Here is a 22,224-nt window from a genome sequence, read left to right on the forward strand (position 1 = left end):
CACAACAGGCCACAAAGGAAGGTGTTGCCCTTGGAATATGTGAGATAATGGCCAATTATCTCTCCCTTCCTTTTTTATTTAAGAAAAAAGTTGAATAAAGAAAATGTCCACTTTTCCTGTGTGGTCGAATTGTGATATGTGCTATGAAAACCAACCCCAGCTCACAGAATAACGGTCGGACTTCCGCCATTGGGCACAAATGGAGAAAGTCCCCTGCTGATTTGCAGCAGTTAATTCGTTGTGGTGTTTCTGAAATTTTGTCACAGAGCAAAATAGTTCTCGCTTGTTATCCATAAATTGTTTTAAATTTATTGTATTTGACAGGGATCACTTAATTGAGAATGGCAAGCGAGGTATTTTCTCTACCCTAAAACACATCTCCGTCTGTCATATTGTCTAATACACCGCCACCAGAATCACAAAGTTCAATCAATATTTTACAATCACCAGTTAAACTGTAAATATTCCTAGAGGGTATAAAAACCTAAACTGTTTTACTTTTAGCAGGAATAAGATTACCATATATTTTGAACAATGATAGTGGAGTTAGAAGAAACACTCGGAGAACCAAGCATAAACTAAGCAAGTTATTAAAGACACACTGCCTGTTTGAAATTTTACTCGACTCCGACTCTGATCGTCATAACTGTTATCTTCAATACGGTCTTTGCTTATATATATATTTTGGCTTACTTAATGACATTCTCTCTATGTAAAAGTGGAGTGAAACTATGTTATAATACAATTGTGTTGTAATACAATTGCCGGAGTAAATAATGTCATCTGCAATCACTTAACCAACTAGGTGAGAGGTATTAGATCTGTGGATATCTCTGATGTTGTCCAGGTGCTTCTAAATAAATGCATGTACTAAAATCAAAGTTATAACAGCCATGTCAGTTTAGAGATACTACATTCATACAGATAGATCAGTCACGGAAAGAAAGATGGACATAGATATTCATATAAGATTTATCTATCATCTACATATATGTATACATATTTACAGCAGCAGATAGTACCAAAAATATTATTTTCTCTTACCACTTTTATCTGTTGTTCCTTGTGCTTATATTCTCTTTTTTTAAAGTTTATTTTTGAAAGAGAGAGAGAAAGAGAGCACGAGCAGGGGAGAGGCAGAGAGAGAGGGAGAGAGAATGAGATTCCCAAGCAGGATCCATGCTGTCGGTGCAGAGCCCTACCAGGGGCTCATTCTCAGGAACCATGAGATCATGACCTGAGCAAAATCAAGAGCCTGGTTCAGTCTGACTGAACCACACAGGCACCTTTTGTGCTTATATTTTCAATTAATGACACCATAGCATGGAGGGATTGAGTAATTTCCCCTAGATTAAAAGTCTCTAGGGGTGCCTGGGTGGCTCAGTCGATTAAGCATCCAACTTCGGCTCAGGTCATGATCTCACGGTTTGTGAGTTCGAGCCCTGCGTCGGGCTCTGTGCTGATGGCTCAGAGCCTGGAGCCTGCTTCAGATTCTGTGTCTCCCTCTCTCTCTGCCCCTCCCCTGTTCATGTTCTGTCTCTGTCTCAAAAATAAATAAAATATTAATTTTTTTAAATAAAAATAAAAGTCTCTAGAATGATGGGCAGAACAAGAATTTATATCAAGGCATTTTGACTCCAGAGGTAAAATGTCAATTTGGAGTACATAAAGAGGAATTTTTTTGTGGGAACTCAAATAACCTGCTGTTTTACTACAAGAGCATTTTAAATCCTCTTGTATAGTGATAGAAACACTTTCAACCTTTTACTGAGCATTTGTATTAAAAAAAAAGGTAAATAATAAGTGATCATGAAATTAGAATGAGAGGAAATGATATTCCTAGAGAGGATTCACACACAGTAAAATGTTGTAAAGAAAGAAGACAATCAATTCAAAACTCTTTTCTGTTGTCCTTAATTTTTTTTCTTTTCTATTTTTAAAACTGTGGCACAGAAATAAGGCAGGAGCTGGATAAAAAAGCACGTTGATAAACCTTCCTCAAGCTCAGCAAGTACATTTGGAATAGAAAACACATAAGTAAAAATGAAGTTTTTACACCTTTGCTATGCCTAAAAGACATTTTTATAGTACATCTTTTTATTTTTATAATTTTATTCATTTTGATTTTTATGAAACTATATTATTCCAATATTTTCTTTAGCTTTCTATGCTCTAGATCAATCAATCATGAATTTCTGTTGATATATTTAGATTCAAACTCCTTCCCTTCATACTCATTTGTTTCAACCACCTTTCGGAAGCCTCTTATTTTCATCATTGTAATAGCCTATTAACTGGCTTTATTAGAAACTAATGACTCCCTACCCTTAATCCATGCTGTCTCTACCTTCGCACTACTGACTTTTTTTAAATTTTTTTTTTTACATTTATTTATTTTTTAGAAACAGAGTGAGACAAAGCGTGAGCGGGGGAGGGGCAGAGAGCAGAGACAGGGAATCCGAAGCAGGTTCCAGGCTCTGAGCGAACAATCAGCACAGAGACTGATGCCGGGCTTGAGCCCATGAACCATGAGATCATGACCTGAGCCGAAGTCGGATGCTCAACTCACTGAGCCACCCGGGCGCCCCACTACTGACATTTTAGATGACATAATTTCTTGTGCTTGCGGAAGTCTATCCCATACAATGTAGGATCTTTAGTAGCATCTGTGGCCTCTACTCATGAGATACCAACAGCATTGTCTCCATTGAGAAATAACATTCTAATTCAATATTCCCATTGCAACTGGGAATATCTTTAAGAATGCAGAGTTGATTATATCACTTCCTAAGGGTTTTCTACATTTTCCAATCAAATTTCTAAATCTGTGACCCTGGAATAAAAAGCTTTTCATGACTTTGTGCATCTCTTCAGCCATCTCTCTCATTATGGTGTATGCTATCCTCCATTTGCATCTCGCTGCACAGCAGACAATCTATTTCTCTCCAGTAGTCCTTTTCACTTCTTCCCTCAGGACCTTTTAGCTTCCTCCTCCCTCTCCAGAAACTTGTTTACTTACAACCCTTTTTTTTAAAAAGATTTTATTTAGGGGCGCCTGGGTGGCGCAGTCGGCTAAGCGTCCGACTTCAGCCAGGTCACGATCTCGCGGTCCGTGAGTTCGAGCCCCACGTCGGGCTCTGGGCTGATGGCTCAGAGCCTGGAGCCTGTTTCCGATTCTGTGTCTCCCTCTCTCTCTGCCCCTCCCCCGTTCATGCTCTGTCTCTCTCTGTCCCAAAAATAAATAAACGTTGAAAAAAAAAATTTAAAAAAAAATAAATAAAATAAAAAGATTTTATTTAAATTCCAGTCAGTTAACATATAGTGTAATATTAGTTTCAGGTGCACAATATAGTGATTCAATACTTGCATACAATACCCAGTGTTCATCACACTCTCTTCATCCCCATCACCTATTTAACCCATTTCCCCATACTCCTCCCCCCTGGCAACCCTCAGTTTGTTCTCTATAGTTACCTGTCCGTTTCTTGTTGTGCCTTTCTCTCTCTCTCTTTTTTTCCCCTTTGCTCATTTGTTTTGTTTCTTAAATTCCGCATATGAGTGAAATCATATAGTATTGACTTTTCTCGGACAGACTGATTTCACTTAGCATAATACTCTCAAACTCCATCCATGTCCTTGGAATAAATCCAACTAAACCTCAGACACTATTGAGTTGGACATCACTTTTTCTTGATCGAATTCTTGTGTATCTCAGGCCAATTAGGTACTTCCTGCTTGTTTGGAAACATTTTGTGCTGTGATTAGCATATATTTTTTTAACTCTTCTCATCTTTCAAAGGGACTTATGAAGCTCTCTCAGGATGGGGAAGGTGGGGGAGTCATTGTTTTTCTGCCCAGCATTCAGCACAGTTCAAATATATTGAAATAATGTCAGTCAGATATGCTATATTTTGGAACCCTCCAGATTTGTAACAGAATGAAGCATAGTTAAGCAGCGGCAAAATTATTCATTTTACTTATTAAAACATACATTAGGGTTTTAGTCTCTCTTACAAAAAATCCTCTTAGATTCTTTTATAAGATCATTGTTCACTTTAAAAATCAAAGTAAACTGGGTCACCTGAGCGGCTCAATCACTTGAGCGTCTAACTCTTGATTTTGGCTCAGGTCATGATCTCATTGTGAGATCAGGCCCCACGTGGGTCTCTGCATTGACAGCACAAAGCCTACTTGGGATTCTCTCTGTCCCCTCCCCCATGCACCTATTTTCTCTTGCTCTCTCTCTCTCTCTCTCTCAAACTAACTAAATAAATATTTAAAAAATAAATAAAATAAAAAACAAAGTAAACCCATACAAAAAGAAAGAAAGAGAGACATTGGAAGAGGAGGAAGAGAATGAGAAAGGGAGAGAGAGAACGAAATTATGTACCAGAGATATAATTATTGAAATTCTACAGTAGGAATTCAAACCCAGAGCCCTTGAATTCCCATCTGATGTCATGACACAAGGACCATTCCAGACTGTGCATTTTCTCTTAATTGGCCCCTCATTTATTACTGTTATTTCAGTTAATTAGAAATAGGCTTATGCACACTTTTATTGTTATATTTAAGTCATACATCCTCCTCTTCCACTTAAGTCTGTAGACCCTGCAAGACCGGGTCTGTCAGAGGCTTTGTGTTCATCTTTAACCAACCAAACTAAAAGCTTGATAATGGCAACAATATATACTCAACGTTCGCTTTTATTTTTCTCCATAAGACAATAAAGGTTGAAATTTTTCCACTAAAATCAATCTGAAAAGACTATCTTTTTCAAAGCAACAATATAAATCATTTTCTTGTGAGGTGATTTCGTCTCTTGGCAATAATGCTTTTCCTAGTCAGAAAAATATCCACAACACTCTACTTTTATTGTTTTACTGTTTTTAGTTTCTACAAAGACTTCAGTAAATCATATACTTTAAATATGAAAGCAGCTTACTGACAATTTAAACTTGCCACTTTTAAAAGTACATATTTTAGTTGAATAAGACATTATTTTATAAACATAAATATTCCTATCATAAAAATTACTAGGACTATTTTAACAAACTCATAAATATAAAAGCCTATTAAAAGGACCGTATTAAGTGGATACAATAAATAAAATACTTTTGTTTATCAAATAAATAATACAATTAGTATTTTGAGTTTATTAAACAATCAGCTTTTAAGCAGTCCAAATTATCACATACAATTATCACTGCAAAGAACTCTGTTTATGCATATTTTAAGTACCAAAATATGTATCTTATGCAAAATAGGATCTCATTCAAGATACTGTTTCTAATATTGACAATAGAGCTTATGAACACAGGTTTGTCAGTTTTATCATTTGCCCTCTCTAGTAATAAATATCTTCAGTTTTTGATATATATTTCCAGATTTTGTGTGCAAGGATTTGTAAGTTTTTACCTATAAACGTCTCATATCACTTGTGATAACACCAAAAGAAATTACCCAAAGATAGCAGGAATTATCCTGGAATCTGTAAATGTTCCCTTCGTTGGAAAGACTCTTTGCAGCTGTATATTAAATTAAGGATCTTCAGATGGGGAAATATTGTGATTCTCTACGTAAGCCCTAAATGCAAACACTTGTATCTTTATGAGAGAGAAGCAGAGGGATATTTGACACACGAAGGGGGAAGGTAATTGGAAGATGAGCAGAGAGAGATATGAAGATGCTGGTGTTTGAAATTTAGTGATACAGCCACAGGACAATGCCAACAGCCACCTGAAGTAGGAGGCAGCAAGGAATGGATTCTTCTTGAGAGCCTCTGGAGGAAACGTGCCCACTCACACCTTGATTTTGCCTCAGTGATAGTTTCTTTGTACGTCTGGCTCCACTGAGAGAGAATGAATTAATGTTTTTTTTTTTTTAATTTTTTTTTTCAACGTTTATTTATTTTTGGGACAGAGAGAGACAGAGCATGAATGGGGGAGGGGCAGAGAGAGAGGGAGACACAGAATCGGAAACAGGTTTCAGGCTCTGAGCCATCAGCCCAGAGCCCGAGGCGGGGCTCGAACTCACGGACGGCGAGATCGTGACCTGGCTGAAGCCGGACGCTTAATCGACTGCGCCACCCAGGCGCCCCTGAATTAATGTTGTTTTTAAGCCACCAAGCTTGTGATAATTTCCTATAGCAGCTACATGACACAAAATACACTGTTGATAGGATCTAAAATTTGCTTTAATAACAAATTATATTGGGGGGCATATTTAATTTGGTGCTATAGAGTTCTTATCCTTATATTCTAAAAAATGTTTGTCTATTTATTTTGAGAGATAGTGAGTGCACACATGTGAGCTGGGGGTGGGGGGCAGAGAGAGAAGGGAAAGAGAATCCCAAGCAGGTTCTGCACTGTCAGCATGGAGCCCGATGTGGGGCTCAATCCCCCACAAGCCATGAGATCATGACCTGAGCTGAAATCAAGAGTTCAAGGTTCAACTGACTGAGCCACCCAGGTGGTCTGAGTTTTTTTTATCCTTTTTAAAGAACTGTATAATATAAAAATGCACATTTCTACACATTTTTATTGAGTGTGCAATAATTTCATTGAAGATTTCTTAAGCATGAATCGCTTAAGATTCAAGCTTTCTTTGTAATTTGATGAAATCTGCCCAGTTGGTAACTAAAACTATGGTAACAGTTTACATTTCCAACAGAAATATCTATTTCTGAAAATAGTTTAAAAAATGAGCATAATTAGTTTTGAGAGAAAAAATGTTATTTTACTATAGTATGCATTTTGAAACAAATGAAGCTTCCTTGTTATTTGTTTATTGGCAATATCTATAATTTATTGAAATAAATAATGACAATAAGGATAGAAAACACAACATTTATCTCTTTAGCAAAATAACTGTTATTAATCATATTTATTGAGAAATAATTTAAGTACAAATATTAACCAATTTTTAGTTTATAAATTGAAGAGTTTTGATTGGCATATACATGGTCCTTTAATGACCATCAGCATCATAATATAGACAATTTCTATTACTTTCAAACTTCCTTGTATCTTCTTCTAGTCAATAATTCTCTTTATCACTCAATACAACCTAATTCTTTTCTTTGTTAGGTATTACAATTTTGAACCACACACTCACATGAACTTTATATATATATTATATATATATAAAGTATAAAAGTTATATATATTATGTATGAAATCAGGTATTTCATTTTTGTATAAAGATATTAAAATCTGTGTATTGTACTTTAAGATAATTCAAATGGAAAAAACATTATAAATTATCCCATGGTGCTTCTGAAGCAACTGAAAACAATTCTTAGATTTTTGTCATGTGGCTGGAACCAAATTGAGGAGAAAGAGAAATCATCATCCTGTTTTTTTTTTTTTTGTAATTCTCAATGGTATATAAAATAAAATAAAATTTAATATGAGACTTGAACTTTGTGTTTTACATTGAGGTATTAAGGATTTTCAGGGCTTTGCTGTATAATGTTGATGGCACATACACAAGTATGATTATACACAGAAATAAGCTTTAAAGACAATTGCAATAAAATATTGATAACAATAGAAAAAGGTTCCCAAGTAATGCCCAAGGCTAAAGACCAATAGAATCAACAAGTAATTGACAGTTTTTCCATCCCAAGGCTCTAAATTTCCAACACTTGCTTGAGGAAATTGTTGTTTTTCTATAATATCTCTTCTACTCCTGTTGTAAAAGTGAGAACTTTCATTTTTAGATGTTCTCTAAATTAAGTCATTGTAAAAACATAATGGCAGAGAAAAGAAAGGGTACATTTTAATGAAATTGCTTGCCAAGTTGAAATACATACAAACTTAATTTTAACAAGAAATACAATAGTCTACATATTTATTTTTTTCAATATTATGTAAACGTGTATGTGCTATATGTTCATATGTATATATATGTTGCATACACATACATACATGCAACACAAATATACACATATACATATATATGTGAGTATATATAATTGGGTATATATAAAACCTACATAGGTATTGCTGTTTAAAGGATATTAAATATCTGCCTGAGCATTTAAGGTACTTTTTAATCATAGACACAAAAAAATAATTTTTCCTTTAATTTCCATACACTTTCCCATCAATCCTATAAAATTTGATGAGAGAAATCTTTAATTCTTGTTAGCACAAAAAGCTTTTGTTTAAACTATACATCACACTTGTTTTTGTTCTTGCTTTATTTTTGTTTTCCTCTGAATATTCTATTGACCATTTAAATAAAGTATGCCTCTTTAATTTTCTGGGTCCATTAATGAAGTATATAATAATATTTTAAACACTTTATAAATGATTCTCAATAGATTTAATACCGTTCTTCCAGTTTTGTATGTCCTTTAACATAGTGCTCTTCTCATATCACTCTAGAAAAACTAATTTTCCAAAATGTACTGGAGTGCTGTATCTACATACAAATCAAGTTTAGAAATCTATCATTATTTTGCTTTCTTAGAGATGAAAAGTCTTCCTAATTCTACATTATTATTTTGGTATATTTGGAAACTCTTCCCTTTAAATCTGTATATTTTTGAAGAAGATATTTTTAAAAAAATTTTTTTGAACAAAATCTCGATTTTAAGAGCCACCAATGAAACTTGGGATGAATAGTATATTAATTCAAAAGAAAATGTTAATCTCACAACACCAATTCAGTTTGAATGCTATGCCCAGGCCCATTCTAAAGAGAAAAAAAAGAAAAAGAAAACAGAAAGAAAGAGAAAGAAAGAAAGAAAGAAAGAAAGCCATGAAATAACTAAAGACATGGATAAATTGGGATAATGAGGACTTGTCTGGGCATTGGCCTTAGAGCCAGAAGGAAGTGTTTGGGGCAAAGGAAAGGAAAGGAAAGGAAAGGAAAGGAAAGGGAGGGGAAAGGGAGGGGAGGGAAGGGCAGGGCAGGGCAATGCAAGGCAAGGCAAAACAAGGCAAGGCAAGAAGGCACCTGGGTGGCTCAGTTGGTTAAGCGTCTGACTCTTGATTTCAGCTCAAGTCACCATCTTAATGGTTCATGAAATCGAGTGCCACATCGGGTTCTACACTAAGAGCAGAGCCTTTTGGGATTCTCTCTCTCCCTCTTTTTCTGCCCCTCCCCTGCTCTCTCTCTCTCTCTCTCTCTCTCTCTTCTGTCAAAATGAATATGAATATTTTTTTTCAATATATGAAATTTATTGTCAAATTGGTTTCCATACAACACCCAGTGCTCATCCCAAAAGGTGCCTTCCTCAATACCGATCACCCACCCTCCCCTCCCTCCCACCCCCCATCAACCCCTCAGTTTGTTCTCAGTTTTTAACAGTCTCTTATGCTTTGGCTCTCTCCCCCTCTAACCTCTTTTTTTTTTCCTTCCCCTCCCCCATGGGTTTCTGTTAAGTTTCTCAAGATCCGCATAAGAGTGAAACCATATGGTATCTGTCTTTCTCTGTATGGCTTATTTCACTTAGCATCACACTCTCCAGTTCCATCCACGTTGCTACAAAAGGCCATATTTCATTCTTTCTCATTGCCACGTAGTATTCCATTGTGTATATAAACCACAATTTCTTTATCCATTCATCAGTTGATGGACATTTAGGCTCTTTCCACAATTTGGCTATTGTTGAGAGTGCTACTATAAACATTGGGGTACAAGTGGCCCTATGCATCAGTACTCCTGTATCCCTTGGGTAAATTCCTAGCAGTGCTATTGCTGGGTCATAGGGTAGGTTCTATTTTTAATTTTCTGAGGAACCTCCACACTGCTTTCCAGAGCGGCTGCACCAATTTGCATTCCCACCAACAGTGCAAGAGGGTTCCCGTTTCTCCACATCCTCTCCAGCATCTATAGTCTCCTGATTTGTTCATTTTGGCCACTCTGACTGGCGTGAGGTGATACCTGAGTGTGGTTTTGATTTGTATTTCCCTAATAAGGAGCGACGTTGAACATCTTTTCATGTGCCTGTTGGCCATCCGGATGTCTTCTTTAGAGAAGTGTCTATTCATGTTTTCTGCCCATTTCTTCACTGGGTTATTTGTTTTTCGGGTGTGGAGTTTGGTGAGCTCTTTATAGATTTTGGATACTAGCCCTTTGTCCGATATGTCATTTGCGAATATCTTTTCCCATTCTGTTGGTTGCCTTTTAGTTTTGTTGGTTGTTTCCTTTGCTGTGCAGAAGCTTTTTATCTTCATAAGGTCCCAGTAATTCATTTTTGCTTTTAATTTCCTTGCCTTTGGGGATGTGTCGAGTAAGAGATTGCTACGGCTGAGGTCAGAGAGGTCTTTTCCTGCTTTCTCCTTTAGGGTTTTGATGGTTTCCTGTCTCACATTCAGGTCCTTTATCCATTTTGAATTTATTTTTGTGAATGGTGTGAGAAAGTGGTCTAGTTTCAACCTTCTGCATGTTGCTGTCCAGTTCTCCCAGCACCATTTGTTAAAGAGGCTGTCTTTTTTCCATTGGATGTTCTTTCCTGCTTTGTCAAAGATGAGTTGGCCATACGTTTGTGGGTCTAGTTCCGGGGGTTCTATTCTATTCCATTGGTCTATGTGTCTGTTTTAATATGAATATTTTAAAGGAAAGAAGAGAAAAGAAAAAAGAAAAGAAAAAAGGGAAAGGAAAAGAAAAAAGAAAAGAAAAGAAAAGAAAACTGAGGATTAGAGATAGTCCAGAAAGAAAAGAAAACAAAATGATAATTCTATAGTAATTTGCAACAGATTCAGTAACTACTACCTAAATTTGTCATGAAATCTGGATTTTCTGACTCTAAATTTTATATTTAGACTCTGACGCAAGCTGGGCATTGTTAAATATCTAGTGCAAAATTATAACATAGATCCTTGAATTAAACATACCAGAAAATTCATGTGTCTGCCCCTGTTCCTATTTTTGCTCTTCTTTTCACTACCACTCTCAGGTCTTCTCACCCTGTCACAGATAACACTGTATTTTATCGTCAATACTATCTCTAGAGTGGATAATTCTCACGTCCATCTTAATACACACACACACACACACACACACATGCACGCACACACACACGCACACAGAGTTTTATTTTTCCCTGACTCCTATCACTTAAGCCACTCACTACTTTTTGCAAGTCTCCCCAAACAACATCTCTGAGGATTTTCTCCCACCTGCTCTCTCTCCTGCCTGACACCTAATCACAGTTCAACACACTGCAATGTAAATTTCATTCTTTCCAAGCGATTCACTAAAACTACTCCTTCCAGTGTCACCAAAGACTTCCTGTGGCTATATCCTTTTGAAATTTGCAATCGGATTATCTTGACCTACTATATGAAACCTTTTTCTGACTGACTTTCTTTATCTTAGAATAAAGTCTAAGCTCCTCGTCAGAACCCAGAAGGGATAGGAGCTTTCTTTTAACCTACTTTGCATCTCATTTCATTCTTCCACTTGCTCACTCAAAGCCACCAAGCTGACATCCATTGTATTGCCTCAAAATTCTGGAATCGGGAAGTTTAAAAAAATGTTCATGTTATTGCCAAAGGTGGAATGAGTTTCATTTTACTCTATTTTTATCCAGTTATCAAAGTTTAGGAAGATTTGGAATCTTTTTTTTTTTATCCTCCAATTCCTTAGTACAGTTTTAACTTAGAGGGATGCCACTGGCATTTTATAGTGACATACTCCACACTTGCAAAGGGAATGAACCAAACCTACCCATGAAAAATAATTGTGCTAGTGGGATTTTAACTAAAACTGAGATATTTCAAATTTGCCAAAATTCAGAGAACAGGTATTATTTTAAAAGAAGAACAATTAAGAAACAATATTTTCCATAAATGTCATTTAAAGAAATAAAGCAGGATGATGATGATGGTGGTGGTGGTGGTGATGATATTTATATTCTGTCTTTTCCAGTTGTGAATAACAACTTATGAGGAGTAAGATATTGATATGAATAAAATATTTACATACCAAAGATGGTGAAGTGCCCAATATTAGGGTGTCTAAAATTTCTATTGGTGATTAAATTTTTATATAAACTGGTTCATCCCTTAGATGCCTATAGTAAATCTAAACCCTGGCAAAAGCATTTTAAGAAAGAAAGTTTCTTCTCCTAATTAGAGGTCAAGCCACACAATCCTGTAGAACTATGTTATTCCTAGGTGGGCAGATGTAGTTGAAAGATTGATGTACTTGGACCTGAGTGCCTCTTTTAGTCCTGAATCAGCCAGTTTTTAGCTATGTTTTATGACTTTGGGCATCACCTCTCTCATCTTCAGATGCTTTATCTACAAAAGCTAGAAAAATAATGTATGCCTTAAGTCTCTTAGTCACTTAATAGAAAGATCAAAGCATCATCCAATTTACCTAGTAGTGTAGAGCTTTATAAAAGTAATTCATTTTCTTTTAATAACAGTGTATGAGTGAGCAATGTTCTTTGTTCTTACAGATTAAATAATATGTGACTATGTAGTAGGCACTGTGCTTGGCTCAGAGAGATGATGGTAATACCAGATATTTTCTGGACTTTTGTTGTGGAGACTGGTGAGCGTATTGGCACTGAGATACTTTCCCTTAGCTTTACTATAATATCTGAGACAAACAATGAAAAGATTTACCTGGGATCAAGAACTTTCTTATCATTTGTGTAGATGTGGTTTTCAGATGTCTCTTTTGAAGATCAAGGGAGTCTTGGATTTAAGGCCTTTACTCCATTTCAAGCTGGTGGGAAGTCTACATGTGCACTTAGATTTTACCTTACAACTGTAAATGAATAACTTTTGTTTTTTAGAGTTACAAACCAACCTCTGAGTTTAATGTTGACATAGCTAGCCAAGACATAGTCTAATACATAGTGAAGAAAACAGAAAAGCAAAAAATTACGCTCTTTAATATCATATATTGTATGTTATGATCCTCTTTTTTCTCTTCCAGGTTTGTTGATCTGAGTAAAAAAAAGCACTGTAACAGAATGAATTCATCAAGACAAAGAATTATCACAACATGATCAATTCTTTTCCTTCTTATTTGCAATCCATTCTTAAATTTTGTTGAATATCATGTGAATCCACTGAATTTTCTCCTTCTCCAATGTCATCCTTCCTGCCCAAATCACCATCTCTCATGATGAGACCAATATTATCCTAACAGACTTACTACATGTTTTCTTGCATCTATAAAATTCATTATATATTAATAATCAGAATCATATTTTTTAAACACGAAGAGTCCCATGGACATTCTCCACAGAGACACAACCATAACTGACAAAAAATATAAAAGTCAAGCAACTAAAAAAGCATTTAAGGGAAGCTACTACAAAAAACTTAAAAGGAAATATTATTGATATGCAAAGAGTGAATAAAAAAAATCAATTCATGTAAAGTACTCCAAGCAGAGAAGGGAAAATGAGGGGACAATAAGAAGAAGAAGAAGAACAAGAAGAAGAAGAAATAAAGAACAGATACAATTTTATTTATTTTTAAAGTTTATTTATTTATTTTGAGAGAAAGAGAGACAGAGCGTGAGTCTGAAGGAGAGCAGAGGGAGAGGGTGAGAGAGGGAATCTCAAGGTGTCTCCTCACAGTGAGGAGCCTGATGCAAGGTTTGAACTCATGAACTATGAGATCATGACCTGAGTTGGAATCAAGAGTCAGATGCTTAACCGACTGAGCCACCCAGGCACCCCAGGACAGGTACAACTTTAGAAATGAGTTACAGAGGTGGTAGAGATTAATCCAAGTATATGAATAACCACTTCAAAAATAAACATTGTTGAGAGCTTCCTAAATTACTCCTTGGTATTGCTTTCTTGGCATCCATTTTGTTTGGCTAAGAAGCCTGGATAAATCCTTTAACTTATACTAGCCTCCTCATGTACGCACATGCCCTTAGATAAGAGCCCAGAGAATCACAAGCAAATGTAACTTCCTGATATGGCTTCCCCAACCACCCTTGTGATATGCATCTTCCCCTGTCTCCCAGGGACTCCCATTTGTAACTCATTAGATTCAACCCCATGTAATTTTCCAAAACCACGCTGTTTTGAATTGAATTGACTGATCTGGCCTTAGCCCAAGAATCCCAAAGCACTTCACCCACAAAAGCCAGTAAAACATGTGCCCAGTTCCTATAGCTTTCTGTCTCTACTCTGCCTTGACCTATAGAGACAGTAAAAACAACTATCTATATTGTATTGTTGTTTATCTGGGCAACACTGGTTAACACATAGTTGTATACATGGGTTAGTAACCACGCACATATTTCTTTGCTCTTTTAGCTGAGAATATTTAAAACAGACACTGTTCCAATAGAAATAAACACATCTAGCATTCTGATATTGATATCAGATATAATTCAAGTCTGAAAATAACACTTACTGGGCTTCCAAGTCCATTATCTGTTTTGCTTTCCTTCGTTATTATATGCTTCAGTGTTTAGAATCATTCATAGATATATTGTTACCTTATGCCTTAATGTATAACTTGAAAGATAATAACAGGTAGAGGAACATTTTACTGAGAATGAGAAGAAAGGGCTTATCTCTGGAATATGGCAACATGGATCCTTCTCTACAGAAGAAGGATTTACAGAGCGCGAATAATAGCCTTTAAGAGGCTCTACGTGTGGGAGTCAAATTAAAAGTAAAGCCATACTCGATACAAAGTCTGCACTAATTTCGTTTGGAGTGTCCCAGAAAAATCATCTCTTCTTAGCACACTATAAAAAAGAATACAGTTCCTGTGAACAGGAAATTCATGTAGTTCACTTAACATATTCCTCATCCTAGTCCCATGAAATACCACTTACAGGAAATATCTTATAAATATACATTATATTCTGCTTTATAACTTTTTTTTGTCCTTTAGAAAAAAGTGTATGTGATTATTTTTCACTCTGGGTTTGGATATCATATTTGGCAATAAGTACTTCTGAATCTGATTCATAAGTTTTATAAGGAATTTATAATAAAGTTCAGATCTAAAGTATAGACCTAGACTATATTTAGGTCTTTTAATCATATGTATTTATTAAACAAAAAGATGATAGCAATTTATATAGGGTTGTAAAAGTCATGGAAAATACACACATCAAATGACATTCAGTGATATTATTATAACTTTCTAATAATTTGAAAAAAGGAATTTTCATTATTTTTAATGAATAAGCTGTATAGTGAAAATATGAAATTTGTATTGGTAGCAATTAATACAAAACATTTTTATTTTTATTTATTTTAATTTTTAAATGTTTTTATTTATTTTTGAGACAGAGAGAGACAGAGCATGAGCAGGGGAGGGGCAGAGAGAGAGGGAGACACAGAATCCGAAGCAGGATCCAGGTTCTAAGCTGTAAGCACAGAGCCTGACGTGGGGCTCGAACTCACAAACTTGAGATCATGACCTGAGCTGAAGTTGGATGCTTAACCGACTGAGCCACTCAGGGCCCCCTCCCAAATTTGATTTTTTTTAATTATGACAAAACAGAATGAATTTGAACTGTTTTTATGGGGTTTGTTTGTTTGTTTGTTTGAGAGAGAGAATCTTAAGGAGGCTTTTGCCCGGCATGTAGCCCAGCACAGGGCTCCATCTCATGACCCTGAGATCATGACCTGAGCGGAAATCAAGAGGGGGGCACTCTGAGCCACATAGGCACTCCAGATGTGTACTATTCTTAATTCCTGATTGTTAGTTTTTTAATAAGAACCTTATTCCTTAAAATTGTGTGTAAACCATAAAGTGGAATCAACTTAAGAAATCCTGTAGCCTTGATTGTCCAAAAGTTATGATAATTTTTTAATATTGGGAAACATCAATGAATAAGAGCCCCTCTTGTCTTGTCGCAAACCCATCTGAATTATTCGTGGGTATAGATTTTCAATGCTACAACTGGATAAAAAGGGAAAAATAATGAATCCTACATATGTGAATTTCGATGTTCCCTAAGAGATGGAGAATTTAATTATCCTCATCTAATTATGCCCAAATCTAGTTTGTCTGATGTGATTACAACGGAATCAAAGTTTTGTGTAAGGTTACTGCTGAATCGGGACTGCTCTAATTTCTGCCAAATCTAGTTTAACTTGCTCTTTTCATGACCGAAATTATCCAGCTTATAGCTACAACAAAATTAACATTTTGTTACACAAGGTATTCATCTGCATAATTCTTCTACCCCAAAAGCAAGAAATGTAATTTAAAAACTTGAAGGGGTAGCTGGAATAAGCAGGAATTGTACTGGATTTTTGGGCGGCAAAATGGGAACTCGCCTGTTTTACAGACATGGAAAAAAGTGTTCGCTATTTCAAATGTAACTAACTTCCTAATAACACTATGTACATTTACATCATTCATAGACCCAGAGAGCCTCCCCATTTGGAGAAAAGTTTATTGTTATTAGAAGCAAGTGATGGTATATTGGGAAAGATAAACACAATGATTTGCAAAACAGGCTTAATTTCTCCAGATCCTTAGAATTTATTATTAGCCTGGGGACATAAAAGCACATTTAGTAGTCTCATAGCTTCTTGAGTTGCTGTCTCCTTTCTCTTGGGAGAAAGTAAATGCAGGGCAAAGCATCTCCAGATTGTAAATTTTCTCAGGGAAACAATTGCTGCAGTTGATTTAAGAAGGATCTGGAAAATCCCTAACATCTGTGTCACTTCAGCTTTCAGGAAAGGGCAAGAAGGATGTGCTGTGCACGTTCAGTTTATGGCACCAGGTGAGGATTAATTATGCCTCAAATCGGAGTAAGTCTTTTGGGCAAAGCTAAGTAGCACTGCAGAGCGAGTGATTTATCAATGGTACAGAAGAGGGGCTTAGAAAATAGTTTTCTACTAAATGGACAATTTTTTCCCTCCTTTGACTTAGAAGCTGCTGTTTTATATTCACTTCTGAAATATTTTAGTAAACAATTAAGAAAACAAAGAAACAAACAAATAGTGATATAAAATGAGGTATTATGTCCTCCTACTATTATAGGGAAAAAATTAATGGTTCCATTACCTTTATTGGTATTATTATTAGTTTTAAAAGAAACAATACCACTAAGGCAAAAATAAATAAAAGCAAAAGACAAGGAAAGAAAGACAGAAAGAAAGAAAGAAAGACAGAAAGAAAGAAAGAAAGAAAAAAAATAAAGAAGAAAGAAAAAGGAAGGAAGGAAGGAAGGAAGGGGAAAAGTGAGTCTCTTTAATACAGAATAAAAGTCATATAGTGTTCACCTTGTCATAAATATAAATTGACATTATTAAAGAAAATCTCCAAACTTCACAGTGAAATCTCCACACTAAACAGCTTAACAGTACTCAAGAATAGCAATACATTTATGTGTGTAATTGGTCAGTTTATTTGACAAAAAGTGCACACATCATGCTAGGGAAGCAGATTGGAATACAAAAGAAACAGTGTACGGAATTTCTTCTCAACTAGGTAACGACTTACCTGTCATCCTCAGGAAAGCATGGCCAGAGTGACAGGGAATAACCCTGAACAAATAATTCAGTCTTCCCTAGAGCCCATCTTGTGGTGATATAACTCGAAAAAGCACTCAACATCTCTCTGAAATTTCAATATAGACCTCTGACCTTAAGACATTGGATTAGTTTAGATTTTTTTTTAAAGAAGGCATTAACCTCCTGACCTCAAGAAAGAATCACATTCACGCATTCATATCAAGTTTAGAGCAAGACAAACCGAAGTTTTGTACAGATATTCTTTTTAAAGTCATCCAAAATAAAAACTCATTAAGAAACATTCAAGATAAATATAGTATGTTGCAATCTGTTAGCCAAAAAAAAAAAAAGTTATTTTTGTGCTAAAAGTTTAAATGTGTCTACAGTTGAGACTCATTGTTCAGGTGATATTTTTAGAGCTGAATTAAGTAGCAAGCCAAAGGTGGTTTTGAAGCCATTTCTTACACAAAATTTATGAGCTAGTGCTATTTATAGCAAATGACAAAAATAGTTTATTTTACGTTTTTATATTAAAGCATTCTGCTTAGCACTTGGCCTTTACCATGTAATTTAACCCTTACAGTCATTCTATGGAGCAGAGCTATCTCCCATACAGGTGTGTAAACCAGGAAACTGTGTGGGAGAGGCTATATAACTGGACTAAAATGAATTTGTTTGATTCCAAATTCTCCTCTTAAATATTACATTATTTTATAATGTTATTATAGGTCAAGTTGTTTGGAAATGTCAAGTACATTGCTTAAAATGGTGAAGTCGGTCTTCCAGTAAAAAGCTAACAGATGAAATAAAATGTATAAAAACATGTCAGAACCAAAAAAATATTTAGAAGTTCCCAAATGGAGGTGACCTTTTTTGTTTATTGTGTTGTTTACTGTTTGAAATGGCAATAAAGAAACCCCAAAAGCAAAGACGTCCAATGCAAATACAGACAAAACCCATATTAAAATAGGATGTGCTGAAACAAAGTGTGTCCCCATGAAATAGCATGAGATAATATAATTTTGAGGCTGTTTCACTGTTTGTGTGCTTCTAGAAGTATGAGGATAGTAGTCAACGGACATACTTTTAGTGTATGAGGATTAGAAAAGCCAAGTAAGTCTGACTTTGGTTACACTCTTCTCCCTAGGGCAATAAAACCTTGCTTAGGAAGAATATGGATGAAGTTGGAATGCACAAAAAAACTGTTTGGCTCATCCTCTAAGAAACATTTTTATGGAACTTTTCAACTAAATTGTATGCCAATTTTTCAACTTCTTCAACCATAAATTTTTGTGGAAAAATTTGTGGAGCAGACTTCCCGGTGTAAATATTGGTTCTCATGCTTTGTCATTACAGATTTTCAAGGACATATATGTAAATGTGATATTCAAAGCTTTCTTTTTTTTTCTTTTTGCAAGACTGAGAACAATATTCCTCTATAAACTGCATTATATACTATTCAACAATTATACAAGGCGTCTTGCATTATGTGAAATTTTATTTTTTGCAAAATGTTTTAAATACTCAAGGCAATATCAGCTGCAATAATAAATGGGATAAAATGCTAATTTTTCAATGATGAAACTTCTAATTATAATTAATTATAATTATATATATATGTATACATAGCTTTATGTATAGTTATAGTTATATTTAGTTAATAATGTTTTATATATGTAATATATGTAATATGTACATATGTAATATATAATATATTATATATGTAATAATGTAATATGTATATATATATGTGTATATATAGATTTATATATAGTTATAGTTATATATAGTTAATAATGTTTTATGATCAGGGACTTATAAAAATAGGAAATATAGAGAAACCACGGGAGAATTCTCATATTGAGAGTACTTGTGGGAATATGTCCGTTTTATTTTCATCTGCAGAACCTTTACATAAAAAGCAATTTTCTTGAGAACACTTATTGAACAAAAGAAAAGTGATGTTTTTGAAATTCGTTCACCAGGTGACCATGAGTCCTCTCTCAGGTAATACTTTCTTTTGCTACTTCTATTGTTTGGATATATTCTGATAGCAAGGATTCAAGTTATGTTTATTTGATAAATCCTCAAGGTGAGAGGATCTACACTACTACTCGCAGAAAAAGATCTGTTAACATAATAGCTATCTGGAACACTCTCATTGAAGCAACTCTTTCCGTTACATGTTTTTAGTTTACTTTCATAAGCAACGTCAGATTATATTTGACATACAACATTTGATAACTTTTAGTGACAGGAATTTTTATTTTTATAATTTTTAGATATACATTTAAAATACGTTCTTCTTCAGAAATCCCAGGAATTAAAGAACATGTTTAGTATAAAAATTAAGAAGTCATTCATGATCAATTCTATTACAATTTGCACCATTATTATATTTCTATTTTGATTATTTCATCCATAAAGGACCAATTCTTTAAATAATTGAGTGTGCCATAAAATTATAAACAGGATGATGTAATTATGTATATAAACCTCACCACTCTCTAATACTCCTTTAATCACTTTTTGAGAAACCAGTTTCCAAAAACCAAACAACTAAAAGTAAAAGAAGAAGAAAAGGAAGAAGAAGAAGAAGAAGAAGAAGAAGAAGAAGAAGAAAAGAGGAAGAGGAAGAAGAAGAGGAAGGGGAAGGAGGAGGAGGAGGAGGGGAAAGAGAGGAGGAGGAAGGAAGGAAAGAAGGAAGAACCTAACTTGTCTAAATTGTTGAGAATATCAATCAGTTTTCTAAAACTGAAAAATCCCAGTCACTGTAGGTTCAGCCTATTCCAGACTGACGAATTCCTAAATTAGCATTTTCACTGTGAGTCTCAGAATGCATCTTGTCATTTAGTTACACATAACAGCATAGATAGGTTATTGGGATTGTATCTAAAACACTTAAACCTGAATCATCATTCAACGAATAATAAGAATTTCTATATAACTGGAAAAGTAATAGTAAATGGCTTAACAGTGTCATAGAAATTTCCTCAATACGAAAATCACACATTAAAAAAAAAATCTGAGACTATACATATGTTTTAATATTATTGCATTTGAGAGAGACAGTGTGTGTGCAAACAGTGAGGGCCAGAAAGGGAGAGAAAGAATCCCAATCTGTGCTGATGGCACAGAGCCTGATGATAAGGGGCTTGAACTCATGAACTGTGAGATCATGACCTAAGCCAAAACCAGGAGTCAGAGGCTCAACTGACTGAGCCACCCAGGCGCCCCATCTGATAATATTTTTAAGACTCAAAAGTAGTGATTTGGGGCACCTGGGTGGCTCAGTTGGTTATGCCTCTGACTCTTGGTTTCAGCTCAGGTCATGATGTGGTGGTTCATGAGACTGAACCCTGCATTGGGCTCTATGCTGACAACATGGAGCCTGCTCTGAATTCTCTCTCTCTCACTCTGCCTCTTCCCACTGCTCATGCTCTTTCTCTCTCTCTCAAAATACATTAAAAATACTTAAAAAAAGTAATGAGTTTAGACCTAAACATTAACATTAAATTTGCAATCTACTTGTAGGAATTTTCCCCTTCCATTGTGATTCTGATGGTTTATCAAATGAAACTTGGTAATGTTGGGTGGAACAATAGGAATATAATTTATGTGATGGTGAGATTCTATTTTTAAAATATTGACCAATTCTACCTCACACCCGATTTCTTATTACTCCTGAGATTTTTTCCCTCTTTCTATTTGATAGCAAGAACTTCCTTCATTTATTCCTTAGGAACGGCAAATCATCATATAGAAAAGATCACTTTTATGCTTTCGAGTTGGAAAGTTTAATCTCTGAAGGAATAGGAGAAATCATGATGAAACTTTTAGAGTGAGGAGAAGATATGATGCTAGTTTAAACTATAAAATTCCCAGATGACATGATAGGCCTTTTGTGTGGCAGATTAGGAGACAGGAGGCGATGGAGGGGGGAGAATAGGTGAGTCCTTGAGAGGAAACTTTAGGGGAGATAGATGATAGAAATGTATACAATAGATTATATATAGAGAGAGATAGAGAGATAGATAGATATAGATATAGGGGGAGATATATATATATATATATATAGAGAGAGAGAGAGAGAGACAGAGAGAGGGGGGGAGATATATATATATATATATATATATAGAGAGAGAGAGAGAGAGAGATGATAGACAGATAGATAGATAGATAGATGATAGACAAATAGGTATAAGGGTTTGAGAGTACAAGGGAACCCTTAAGAAGAGTGTAAAGTGGCTTAAGATCCCAGACTAGACAGGTATCTATGGAAGAAGTACCTGAACATGGCACTGAAGATTTGGTATATTTGCTAATGTACCTTAAATAGTGGGATACAAATGTTAAAGGCAATTTATGCCTTTATGCCACAGGACATATATGCCTCAGCAAACATAGCAAGTTGAAACGTAGGAACCTCAGAGAGGTCTGCTAATAGATGATTTTGAGCAGACCAGAAAGAGACCAACAATGTGAGGAAGCACAACTTATTTGTATACATCTGGGATCAAATATAAAAATAAACAAAATGCTTCAGCAGATGCCATCATGGGTAGGTAGAGACATCAAGGATCATATAACCACACCATGAGCTCCTGGCATTGAGTCTCCCAAGAAGTTAGACTCAACCCCAGGAGAAGGATGGTGGAGACACAGATTTACTAATGTTACTTTTCTACCTGCGGAAGAAAGGGAGTTTGAAGCAGGTACTGTTTCACATAAGATTTTACGAACTTGGATTTTTTTTTCATGCTGCACATATTTTCTGAGTGAAGTTAAGTAAATATAAA

The sequence above is a fragment of the Prionailurus viverrinus genome, chromosome A1, assembly GCF_022837055.1.
Source record: "Prionailurus viverrinus isolate Anna chromosome A1, UM_Priviv_1.0, whole genome shotgun sequence".
Taxonomy (NCBI): Eukaryota; Metazoa; Chordata; class Mammalia; order Carnivora; family Felidae; genus Prionailurus; species Prionailurus viverrinus.